Here is a 14,249-nt window from a genome sequence, read left to right on the forward strand (position 1 = left end):
AACATTTTTAAAAACAATACATATTTTACAAGATTAAATAGTGTCTTCATTTCAGTACTTTGCCTAAAAGTAATTAAAGTTAACACAAAAGTAAAATATTTTCATGCCTTAACGCTTTCATGGGTATGCACTTATAAATAAACATTTTGCAAGTGAAAGTAATGCTTGTCAAATATGATAGTGTATCATTTAAACAAACTATTATTTATAGATGAAATATAGACCGGTAATAAAATGATAACATAAAAACCAAAAAAGAGCATAACAATCCTTCTCTGCAAATAGCCGTTTGCATATTGTTTATTGTATAAATATGTTATCTGATATAACTCTGTTTGGAAGAAAATTTTCATTAATTGCCAAAATTTACATTCACTTTTAAAATGAATTAGAAAAAAATATACACAAAATCCACCTAAAATCATAGCTATATTGACCATCGAGGGTTACACAGACAACAACTATACCTCAAATGAAAATAAAATTTACTACGTTGCTAACAGCTGCAAAATATTACTGTTATGACAAAATGCGATGTCTTTATTCACGTATCCTCATTACAATGTAATGGTGACATTTGTATAGTCAACAGTCGATAATGACGCGGCTTATAGTCTTTCTAGAGCAGGTTTTAAATGATTCCGGATATGTTTCTGATGTCGTAATCCCGTTTTCTTTCCAAGAATGTGACCTACCGAATTAGACTTGTTACCGGGTTTGTACTAACATGACTATCACGTCGGGTGCCACATGCGGATCAGGATCTGCTTAACCATTTTGAGCACCTGATATCACCCCAAGGATTTAGTGGAGTTCGTGTTGCTTTGTCTAGTTTTTCTATGTTTTTTTTGTACTTTTGTTTGACTGTTTGTCTTTTTTTTTAGCCATGTCGTTGTCAGTTTATTTTCGATTTATCAGTTTGAATGTCTTTCCGGTATCTTTTTCTCCTATTTTATACTTTTGTTTTGTTGAAGTGTCAGCCTCTTGGTGTTTAAACGATAAAGTTGGCTGTTGTTCACTTCTTGATAAACAAGAAAAAAACACATTTTATGGTTTCCTGTCAGCATTGACACATCCATCGCTTAAATATGTTCAACTCGAAAAATTAAATTAGATATGTAAATGCCATATGACGAACATATGTAAAGTACAAACTCTTCTATTTCGCCGATGTCACATTCGAGGAGAATAGAATAGGATTGTGGTGACGAACATATCAGTCGTCATTTATGAAACATGTATTTCAAAACGGTCAATAAATTTTTGATTGCGACTGTAAAAGTTTCAAAGGAATGGCTTCAACTTCTCGGTTTAATAGCTTTCTAGTAAACAGCAAACATAGCTAAACTAGGTTGATGTGCTTGATTTTCATATGATGAAGACATAATATTCCAATCAGTTTAATCGAGGTCTGGAGCTGGCATGTCAGTAACTGCTAATAGTCCCTTGTTAATGTATGTATCATTGTTATTTTGCTTAGTTTCCTAAGTTACCTTTTCTGACATTTGAGTCGGACTTCTTTTAAAACTGATTTTAACTGTGCGTATTACCGTGTGTTTGTTTTATTCTACATTGGCAAGAGGTATAGGGGGAGGGTTGAGATCTCATAAAACAATTTTAACCCCGCCGCATTTTTGCGCCTGTTCCAAGTTAGGAGCCTCATGCCTATGTTTTGGAGTTTAATGTGACGTCCATTTTCATTGAACAAGTACACATTTTGTTTAGGGGCCAGCTGAAGCCCGCCTTCGAGTGCAGGATTCTCTCGCTGTGTTGAAGACCAATTGGTGGCCGTCGGCTGTTTTCTGCTGTTTGGTCGGGATGTTGTCTCTTCGACATATTCCCCATTTTCATTCTCAATAGCTATAAATATCCGTTTAAGGTGTAAAATTGTAAAAGTTAAAGTAGTTTCAAAGAACTGATTGATATATTCACTTTGTATACTTCCGCGTTTGAGAGCACAGCACTGTTATCAAGTTCGACAAGCGACGAAGATATGCGATTGATTGGATTCACGTTAAAAAGAACATTCATGCTTTAAAGGAAGTTTAAATGTTTTCATATCTTATTTATCTGGATAGTTTGTTTTTGTATTTGTTTCTCCGTGTTCTCATAGCTTCTACTTATGATAAGATAAGCGATAATTTCCTTGTTTTACACAAGAAAGTTTACCATCATATCTGCTCGTTATTGCACTCCAGGTACAATGCTATTAATACAATCTATTGTTCGTTTTTCCAATTTACATTGTTTGGCTCTCTAGATTGTTTTGGGTCTTGAATGTCAAATACAAATATTAGAATACCAATCAAATCATGGAAACGTATTTAATTTGAGATAGAGCTTACAATCTAATTTGAACAATTTACACCAAGTTCAGAGTTTTATATATTTTCCGATTATTACTACACCGACCTTTAGGTTTGGTCAAGCATGTTGTCAACCTAGAACTGTATTGTCACTTTTTAAAGAAATCGATACTGTACTACCTACCACGAATCTTTTCTGACCATAAGAAATATGATATACAGGACAATTCTCTCATACACAGATATTTTACAGGAAAAGTATCCTGAATTTATCCACTTGCAACATATCCTTATCTTTTTCTCTTCATGTGTTTATTCAGCCAACATATCACTAAAATAAGTTATTTATGTTTTAAATCTTTAACCGACCACCTGTTTGATTTAATTTTAATGACGTCACTACAATTTTTATTCTCTAAACCTTTTACTCTGAGTTGTACAAATACATATTAAAGGTAAAGTTCAAGTTGTGAGTTTCAGTTTGCATTTACATTGAAAAAAATATGATAACATCTGCTAACAATTTTAAAGTCGAAAATTAACTGACTACATCATGTACATCATAGCAAAAAAGACCAAAAGACGAAAAAACACAGAAAATGCAACATAAAAAACTTAAGTCTGAGCAACACGAACGCCGCCAAATATCGGGGATGATCTCATCTGATCTGAGAAGTAAGCAGATCCTGTTTCACATGTGACACCCGTCATGTTGCTCATGTAAGTACAAACCCGGTGATAAGTCTAATTTGGTAAGTCGCATTCGGTAAAATAGGACGGGATTATGGTTATGTCGATTGGAACATACCCGTCGTCATTTGTGAAACAGAAATTCCATAACGGTCAACCAAATCATTATAGCGTCCGTAAAATTGGCACTATATTTTTAATAGCTTCCTTCTGATCAGAAACCCTCTATCTAGGAAATCATGATAGGAATCGCAGTCCTGAAATATCGTACTAGTTGGGATGTATATATACTCCATATGCAGGTGCTCCTGGAATTTTGTTACATAGAAATGAAAAGTTACAATGGGAAAGTTGAACATATCTCGTTCGTTCTGATCCGACCCTCATTGTCAAATTCTGGACATAAGGAAAGATATAAGGCAGACTTTACTGTATCTGTTGTATCCTTTATTTCAATTTAGATAGGATAGACGTGTCAATATAGTCACAAAACTTTGAATTATTATGTGAGAGGACATGTTCTGTGAGTGTTGAAATGCATTTAATGTATGTAAAAGTACAAAATCTTACAAAAAAAATTGAATTAACTATTCCAAAATATATATCTGTATTCTATTTCAGGATATTTTGAAACGCACGAGTTATGAAAGTCCTGAAATATTTAATAACATCATAAAAACGAGTTTCATATATGAAGGTCATGAAATATTTCAGTCTATCCTGCCAAAATTGTATTATAAAGGTCCTGAATTATTTCCTGATATCTTTTAATCTTATAGACTACTTTCATATGACCGACTTTTTACTCCGGATTATACAATATTTTGACAGGTTAACTACTCTGTGGAAGGACAATCTGGTACTCGGTCAAGGCAGAGCAACCAAAACAGTACAATTAAACATATTATCGGTGCAATTTGGGGGGAAAATTAGCTATTTTCCGATGATTTTGTGTTGTACATATTGTATAATAAGCATAAAACAGTTGATTTTCTCCCCTAATTTGATTTCTTTAACATGATCTTACTTGACCGAGTACTATGTACCAGGATGTCCTACTTCAGAGTAGGTAACCTGTCGCAAAAGTGTATAATCCGGAATCAAATAGCGGTTATATGAAAATGGTCTAACAAAAGTCTTGAAATATTTAAGGATATCCTGAAATCGAATTATTGAGTTCTTGAAATCGAATGTTGAAGATCCCTTAATAAAATTTTGGAGATCCTGAAATATTTCAGAAATTTTATTATTTACGGATATGATGAAATCGAATTATAGAGATTCTTTAAGTTATATACAAAAATATTGACTTGAGAAATCGATGTCGCATATGAGTCATTTAAAAAATGTCCAATTTTGAAATTGAAATAAGTTGTTTCTGTTCACATAAAAAACATATACAGCTAGGTAGATAAATACAATGTTTTTGACTGATTTTTATAGTTGGATATAGTCTGATTCAGAACCTTCTAAAAGACAAAAAGAAAAAGCACAATACAAGAAGGACTGCTGCATACCTTGATCTTTTCCTCAATAGTGACACAGATGAACGACTTCACACTATAATCTATGACAAACGGGATGATTTCAACTGCCCAATTTTCAATTTCCCATTTCCCGGCAGTAACATACCCTCTTGTCTACATATGGTGTTTACATATCTCAATTGATACGTTATGTTCGTTCATGTTCACACTATCTGTATACAGGAGTGTGCTCCTTACGCAGAAACTGCTCAAACAGAGTTATGAGGAGGAAAGACTAAAACTGACACTCCGTTAATTTTATGGACACCATCACAAATTGGTTGATCTATACGATGTGTCTGTGTCTAACCTATTTATTGACATTTTTACCACGTCTTACATTGTGGTTTAAAATCTAAGTCCTCTGTCTGCTAAGTACTGAACGTGACCTATTCCCGAATATGACTGTTATACCGAGTGTGAATTTGCATTGCCATACGAAGTGTCTCGGTATTTTGTACATCTAACATTCAAGTATTTATTTTTGATGTTTCTGTTATGGTTTCGGTTGGATAATGTGTTATGTCTTTTCAATATCATCATTGTCATGAAAATTGTTTGGACTGCTATTGCGAAAATAATTGTATAAAGTTCGAGATTGCATGTTCGTTACGTAAGAGCGTCACTGTCTGTGGTGTCTGTCGTAGATGGAAGATGTTCGTTGTTGTTCTGTGGTTTGCATGTTGTGTCGACTAGTATATGATTCATTTTGATGCGTTTCTCGGTGATGAGTTACCTTGCGTGGGTGTGTGCTGTTTTTCTGTCACGTAGTATTGTTATTTTAGTGATATTTTTTAACTTTGTCATATTAGCGGGAGGTTTGCTTAGCCATAAAACCAGGTTCAACCCATTATTTTTTTTTTAAAATATCATGTACACCAAGTAAGAAATATGGCAGTTGTTATCTAATAGTCCGTTTCTCTGTATGTTGGCGTTTGTTTTTGTTGCACTTCAGTGTTCCTGTTGTTCATTTGTTTTCCTCTAATAGTTGATGTGTTTCCCTCGGTTTTAGTTTGTAACCCGGAATTATTTTCTCTCAATCGATTTATGACTTTTGAACACCGGTATACTACTATTACCTTTATTTGATAGAGCTTGTTAAATAAGACAAAATATAACTTTAGGGTAGTTAACTGTTATGGCAAATAAACTCATCATAGATAGCAGGTTTAAAATTGTGCACCCCATACGTGTGTTAAGACTCATGAGTGACGCTCGAATCAAAAAGGCTCAAAAGGCCAAATAAACTACATCGGGAAAGAAAATATCATACACTTAACAGTTTTGTTTTGTCAATCCCCGATCTCCTGACTTAAAATGAAATGGAGGAATCCGTTTTAATTATTGCCGATACTGATTGACGACAAATTGTATGTCAAACTGGTTTTGGGACTTTGGGGTAATATATATCCCGTGATTATTGAACACCGAGAAGCAGTCAAGATGGTTAACGGTTTTGGATCGGTAGTCAGATTGAAAATCAATCTTTTCCATTTCTCTAGTGGAATAAAATATTAATATTGTTGAATTTATGTTTATTTTTACAAAAAGAACCCAATGTAAATTTTTCAATTGTTTGCAAATTTTCCCTTTCAACCACCCTCTTTATAACCAATTCAAAACAAACGAAAAGTATGGAACAACCAAGAATTTGTTTAGTATTGTTATACAAATCCTTGAAGCAACAAACAAAAAGATGCAATCTTGATAATGTCATACAAGAATATATTGAAACTGTTTTGATAGGTGGTGCAATATTTCTTCTTTCCTGTTATCTTGTTCGAAATTTGGGTTATTTATAAATGGTTTCGATACAATTTTAAGCTTGTTTTTTTTGTGGCCAATAAGATGGTTTTCAGGAGTAAAAACTGATACATATTTTCATTCTGTACATGTATCTTAATATATTATTTGTCAATTTTCCATTTTGTACTGAAAATATATCTCAAATTGGTTTTCAAAGTTTATAAAAATAAATCACCACAAACGTAAGTCTTTAATAGAAATTTATTATGTGTAGCATTTTTTTCTGTTTATAACAAACCAAACATCAAGTAATTGCCTCATATGTTGGTATACTTTTTTCGTTTCGTTTTTATTTTTATTGACAGGAACGTACGTTAACGATATATCACCATATTAAGTTCTATCCTGTAAGCCCGGCCTTTTGTCTATCCTGTTACAGGTAGCAGTATTAATTTTGTATATGCTAAATTGCGAAGATTGATACGTTGTAACCTTTTAATGTGTCAATATAATACTTCCATTGTTCAAATTACCAAACATTTCATTCTGTGTATAATTATATGTAATTCTATACTTTTATATGACGTTTCAGTCAAATATTATCTATCATGTAACTCACTAACCATAGTAATCGTAGTAACAGGATAAACATGTAGTAAAAGGATAGACATACAGTAACAGGATAGACAAATTTCCTCACTAATGAATGCTGTTGTTGTGAAATAACTACTCCCTTTGATTCAGTAATAATAATAATTTTCTGCTTTGATTTTGGTTTGCAACTGCAACATGTAAATTCACTTTTAACAAGTATAATAGTGTTGTAATTAATATTTGATTGTAACAGCATAGACACAATAAAAAAGTACCCTCTATTTTTTTCACTAAATGTTGGGAATTTTCTTTTCTTAACTGGACGACCATTCGATTTTGAGGTGGGAGGACTGTCAGATTTGATAACGTCAGAATATTATTTTCAACAAAAGGCGGTCAGATTATTTCATCCACAAATTGACACAACTGCCCCTCCTCAAAATCAACTTTCCATCCCTTAATGTAACTTAACTTAAACATATCACCTTTTTATAGGATACACATACAACTTCAAAAAAGTAAAAGACAAAATGAAGTTTAGAATATAATTTGTATCTTATTAATATGTAAATAAGTAAATATGATGGCTTACATTCAAATATTTTGGGGGAAGGTTTCATGAACAAAATTTTATTCTTTCAAATCAAAAGGAGGGTGGACGTACACTATGCCCTCCAAAATAACAACAGACAATACTTCTGTAAAAATATCCGTTTTATAAATTTAAAATGTCCGACAATATAAAAAAAAGGAAATGTGGTATGATTGCCAATGAAATAACTATCCATCACAGTTCAAATGAAGTGGATGTAAGCAACCGTACGGCCTTAAACAATGAGATAAACCCATACCGTTTTGGCGGCAATAAAAGGCCCCGACATGAAAAATATGAAACAATTGAAATGAAAAAACTAACGGCCTAATTTAAAAAAAAAAAAAAAATTCCCTAATACAAATTTGACAGACATGAACCAACAAAAACCAATGAATAAAAGACTCGATTGGGACAGGTATATATAGAATGTGGCGCGGTTGGATATGTTTTCGGACGCCAAACCCTTTCTTCTAACCTGGGACAGTGGTGTAACAGCAGAAAATATGAACAAACTATACAAATCAGTTGTAAAGAGCTTAACTCGGCAGATCGATAAACGGCAGAAAACCAAGTATCAAAAACACAAACTAGACGTGGCAGGGTGTTTATACATCCCCGCAACAACAAAGACACAAAAAAACAGCAGATATGAGAGTACTGCCAGTTACTGACAGCTAGTTCAAAGCCAATAATAACTTATAAAACAAATCATGTATCTAAGACTAATAAACATCCAACATCCATGAGTTTAGTGTAAAGACGCCATTAACAGTCAGAGAAAACATGACCTTGTGCGCTGCCAAATTACAGATTGTAGAACCGTGAATGTGCATTTGTATATAACATTGATATTTTTTTTCTTTAAATCAAATATCTCGAAAAGGGTTCCATAAACTCAATATTTTTTGCTTATTTTGTTCCTTAACTAATGCTCTTCTGGTTTATTGTATCAATTTTAAAATCCATCTTATTTAAATTTCTTCCGACTACATCTTTAAGTAATCTGTGTTAACGAAATCCTTGACATATTGATTTTACCAGTAACACATAGATTACACTCATTGAAATCCAAAACGTCACTACGTAAATACAAAATATATCTCGAGTATCATGAGCGTTAGCGTTTTACGGCTGGACTAGTCCAGACAATTATGATGTCTTGAAAGCCTATTCATTTTTGTCGTAGGAAGGCGTCACAGCAAAATAATAAAATACCTGTTTAAGACGTCATAATAATTTTGACTACGACTAGACGATCTGCTAAATTAGTCCAATAATGACGTCTTGAAGCGTCTCTTAAAAGAAATGAAATTAGCCTTTCAAGATGTCCTTACTATTTGAGTTCTGCTGAATGAGGTCTGTAAGGCTTTAAATCTGACCAATAAGGTGTCAGTGGTTCATCACACAAGAAAACTGGTCACACAGTGCACAGAGGCACATTTTGATAAACAATTGATTTATACTTCTTTTTAAATGTTGACTTATTTCGTTCAATAAACTTATAAGGTGCGATACCTGGTACTTCTCCATCTTCAGCAAAGAAGCCCGCTCCAAAAAAACACAATTTCAAAAAAAAATCACAATTACCTTTTGTGTGTTGTCACTGCTCGTCATCAATCCAGAAACGTTATTGTCCACCTTATTTGGTAATGTTAAATTTACAACATGAGATTCATTTTTAACCTTTTTGAAGAAGTATAAGTGAATTTTGGTCATTGAAGTTATTTCATAACGGTCAATCAACTCGTGATTACGATTGTAATAGATTCAACGGATTTATTTTAACTTCTCGGTTTAATAGCTTCCTTGTTAGTAGCAACCATCTATCAAGGAAATCATGATAGGAAATCGAAACCCTGGAACATCGTATCAATTACAGATGTATACTTCATATGCAGGAGCTGCTGGAAAGTTGCTACAGAGGAATGTGAAGTTTACAATGAGGAAGTTGAAATCATCTCATTTGCCGTAAACTTGTTATTCGCAACCGACCACCATTGTCAATTTTTAGATATATGTTAATAACATAAACGGTACTAATTTTTCTGCAACAGAGTCGCATTTCGTCAATCAATGTCGCTTCAGTGATGCTCGAGGCCAAAATATTTGAAAATCCAAAGCTTATTAAAAGGATGAAGAGCTATAAACCAAAAAGGTTTATGATGTTAATATATGAGGCAGGCTTAACCATATCTGTTTATGTTAAGATCGATAGGATAGATGCGTTCAGCATAAACAACAAACTCTGAATTGTTTAATTGGAGGAAATCATCTTTATAGAGGGACGTAAAATTAAAGGATAGTGCTAGCTTTTTCATTCAAACTGTACATTCAAGATCCTGTATGAAGTCTGTCTCATATGAACAAGTTGGAATTGAGCACAGTTGGTTCCGATGAGAATGCCAATTGTTTAATGGAAAAACAATATGTTGTCAATCAAGAAATCAAACATGTTAATGATTTCAGTTTTTGAGTTTTTTTTTAATAAGAGTTGTTTTTTACAAAGAATTATTTGTTCCTCTCGAAAACAAGATATTTATGCAACTTTGAAGAATAAATTATTATCGCTCTTGATGAACATTAAACCATGTTTTTTGCGAAGACGAAAACGCAGAGGATTTTAAATCATGATTAAAACTAGAATGACTTGCACAAAAGCGACAAAAGAAAGAAACGGGTTGTTCAGAGGTATGGTAACATAAAGGATAAAAATATAAAAACACAACAAACATTTTTTTTTAAGGAAAGAGGTTATGCTAGTTAATCCCGTATTTGATCTATGTCTTGAATAAACAACAAACCATCACTTTGTAATACAATTAATAAAATCCGATTTGAAGTGATAACCGTTTGTAGATGAATGACACGCTAGCTTTAACAGTCACCTTTAGGTTTGAAAATATAGCCGGCATGCACATTCGAATCGTTTGTCAACAGTTTAAGTATATGAACCTATCGATATCAATTATCCCGATTAGTTATTTACTTTCGTATGTGGCATAATGTGGAATCGTGAATTGCATACATGGAAATATCTGCTTACTTTGTCAATTTAATAGATCTCACTCTGTTTAAATTAACAGTAATGTTTCAGTATACAGGTGTATACAAAGGAAAGAGATAGCTTTCAAACAACGACTGATTCATCCCATGATTTTATAATATGATGATTTATGATAAATGAAGATCCCATTCTACTTATATATAATATTTTATTAGTATAGATGTATTTGATATTACTTTTCTGGGAAAAGTTGTATATTTAATATAAGTCTCAATTTCTAAGTTCTCATAATTTTCTAACTCACTCGTATATCTAATGTTTGTACTTTGACGAAACACTTAAGTTGTTTTACTTTAGGCACTGGTATCAAAATAAGAAGATGTGGTATTAAAACGAGAAAAAATTACGGCCTTATGAACATGATTGATGCACAAGATAATGAACAAAAAACAAATATGCTACACTGCCACAGACGACAACCACTGAATTACAGGCTCCTGACTTGGGACAGGCATATACAGAATGAGGCGGTGTTAAACTTGTTTGAATGCGCCCCCCGCCCCCTAAGCCTAAGAAGAATTTTTCATCGGGACTCAAAATTCATTTCGTGATTGAAATGTGTTGTTTGAACTTTTTATTTGAGGTTATGTGTCACTTATTTTAATTTGATCCACTGATGAGTTTTACGTAAACAAATCGTGCGTCTGGTTTGATTAATTCTAAGTCCGGTATCTTTGATAAGTGTTTATGTTTATGTACATTGATTTTTTTAATGAACCATAGATGTAAAACACTTACTGTAACAGTTTATCGATAATGAATTTTATATGCTGAATACAGTTAATGTATACTTACTTCTTTAACATTAAAGATAGTTTCATTTTCTGTTTACGTCTATTTCAAACACCAAAAGAAAAAATCATATCTCTCTTACTTTTTTTCTAATTTAGGGAAAGGTTTTTTTTTCAAACTTGAATATAAATAGATTAATAATAAATTCGCTTGTTTGTATGTTATGTATTGAGAAAATAAGGATTGGAGTGTTAATATCTTTATAACAACAACTATCAAATAAGGGATGGGTGTTTCTGGTATTTATTTCACCACGTTTCGTGCAGCTTTGGGGAAAATAACATTATCGCTGTTAATGAACATTACCCCTTTGTATGTAATTGAGAATACGACTAATAAGATTTTGAATCTTATGACTGACTGAAATAAAGGTGACAAAGAAAAACGAAAAGAATATGGGATAAACGTAAATTATATTGATATAAAAACGCAACTAAGATATAAGGAAAAAGAGGCCATTGTATATCGTATTTGATCCTTGTCATTGCCTTTTGAATAAACAATAAACTTTAATTTTTGATAAATAAAACGATACAAACTTTACCTCATATATAAAAAAAAAATATATTCAGAAAGTGATTTTAATGACAATAATTGATATTGTTGTATTAAAGCTAATATTGATAAAGTTATAAAAGGTAATAGCTAGTACGCTGTGACTGTTAAAAAGATAGGACCAAACCAGGCTTTGACTTAATTTATTGCTATCGTTTTCTGTTGTGGTAAAAAGCATTTCAAAATTGTTTTTGTTTTGTTAGGCTGGTTCCAACAAATACAAATCGGTTGGAAACGTACATAATTACTTTGTAATACTGGGTCTATGTCACTGTTGGTTGAAGTTTTAACATCGAGAGTGACACTAACCCAGTAGTCAGTACCTTTACAATGACATAGAATATCACTGATATGTTTCTTTTCGATACAGTTACTGTTTCTTAAATGTTGAATTATTCAAACACTAAGGCTGCTCTATTTACTCGCATATTTTGCATTATCCGGATTTTTTCGAAAGTTTTGCATTTTTTGGTTTTAAAAGAAATTTGATTTGACCTTCCATCCATTTTGATAGGAGAGCCATTGATGAGCCTTGTGCAGACGAAACGAACGTTTGTTACCAAATTCTAAGCCTGGTATAGTTGATAAGTTTGTTTTTATAAAAATAAAGTCAAAACGCATTTCATTTGGGCACTTATCACAGAAAAGCAAAGTTTATTTTCGATAAGAAATGGAGATCATATCTAGGAACTGGCAGATAAACAAAACAAAATATCTATAAATATTTCATTTCTCCCCAAAACGTGATTTAGATGTATTTACATGTATATATGCTAAAACCATTTAATGAATACTTAATAAATGTCTTAAATGTAGTTTAAATTTCTGTTAACATCTATGTCAAGCATCCATAGAATGAATCATTTCTATTTTAGTTTAACTTTTTGTCCGCTGTAGACTGTTACATTTCTCTGTTTGTATATAATGTAATAAGCACATTGTGAACAGGGTGTATCAGGTTCATTTCTATGAATATCACAAAAAACAACACCACAATATTAAAAGAAATTATTACTTAGATTGTCATAGCTGAATTTTGCAAAACGTTTGGAATTTTTAGTCCGCAATGATTTTTAGCTTCATAGTTTTTTTTACCTTTTTATTTTATGAGTCGAGCGTCACTGATTAAACTTTTGTAGGCAAAACGAGCGTCTGGCTAGCAAACATTTTAACTCTGGTATCTATGATGAGTGTATTTACAACCTCTGGATCGATACCACTCCAAAGAGGAAGACGGGCTACATCAACAGGGAAAGCGACTCATTTCATGCTCATTTACCCGCCATGCGAATCAAATCATCAAAATGTCACAATCGGGAATAGGGAAAAGTCGGTAAAATTAAAGATTAGATATTTTTCCTGGTGTCTACAGACCTCAGATTGAGAGAACATGACGATAGTTAGTTTAAACTTATACATTCCGTATCGGACAACCAATTCATGAATGTGACTTTAAAAGCTATAACTACCTTTACTGCCGAAAAAACAACCTCATATTTAAAGAGAAAAACAAGCAATATAAACTATTGATATAGGACAAGGAAAAAATGTTATGAAATGATTCAGGAAATAAAGATGCATATTTCTGAAAAAGGGAAAAACCAAACTTAATAGCGTTTCCATAGCCCATAGAGAACATGGAATAAGAGAGAAAAACATGCAAAGAGGTAAACAGTTTATATAAGGTAGTTTAAACGTTTTCTGACAAAACATTTTTACTCTCAATACAAATGAAAATTTAACGTTATTTTATATTGTATATAAATGCTATATTTTATATGACATCACTGACCTGTACAAGTCAATTTTTCAAATTAATCAGTCAGGGAAATATGATAGTAGAACTGTTAGCGCATGTAGCGGAAATGATGTAATTGTCACCGGTTACTAAAATCTTAAATCATGTGACATAGCAACAAAGGTATGTTCGTTCTCTCCCTTTTGTCATCAAATTTATAATTATATTAAATGTTACAGATACATGCATCACGCTAAATAATTAAAGATAGCTTGAATGAAACATTTTATATATTAAATAAAACTTATTATCATATGAAATCATGCAGGTTGCGACTATTTTTCTTTTAGTAATTTCAAAATAGAAATTCAACATGTGCCAGACTTATAATTTATAACGCCATTAATTCAAATAGATGACATTTTCACTATTGTCAACATATTCCACACAAACTGAATGTGTAGTATATATCCATCGGTTGATAAGATATTTAATTGCTTGCGAGTCCTATTATGGGTCCCTTTAAGAAACGTTAGTGATTGACAAAATACTTTATTTCTTCCGTGGGGTATGAACATTATGATTCCCGCGCTGTTATGAAAAGTAACATCATCAGTAGCAACTCAGAAATGTACCCGTTTAG

General features: G+C 32.3%; 1 long non-coding RNA gene across 1 annotated transcript in view; it reads right to left on the minus strand.

The window, feature by feature from the left end:
• Nucleotides 1–13,743, minus strand: part of LOC127718472 (uncharacterized) — a 28,328-nt gene extending 14,585 nt beyond the window's left edge. Inside the window, exon 1 of the long non-coding RNA XR_007989856.1 lies at nt 13,661–13,743. This is a non-coding gene — a long non-coding RNA (uncharacterized LOC127718472). The remainder of the gene's footprint in view (nt 1–13,660) is intronic.
• Between the last annotated feature and the right edge of the window lie 506 nt (nt 13,744–14,249).

This window comes from Mytilus californianus, unplaced genomic scaffold (genome assembly GCF_021869535.1).
Source record: "Mytilus californianus isolate M0D057914Y unplaced genomic scaffold, xbMytCali1.0.p SCAF_10, whole genome shotgun sequence".
Classification (NCBI taxonomy): domain Eukaryota; kingdom Metazoa; phylum Mollusca; class Bivalvia; order Mytilida; family Mytilidae; genus Mytilus; species Mytilus californianus.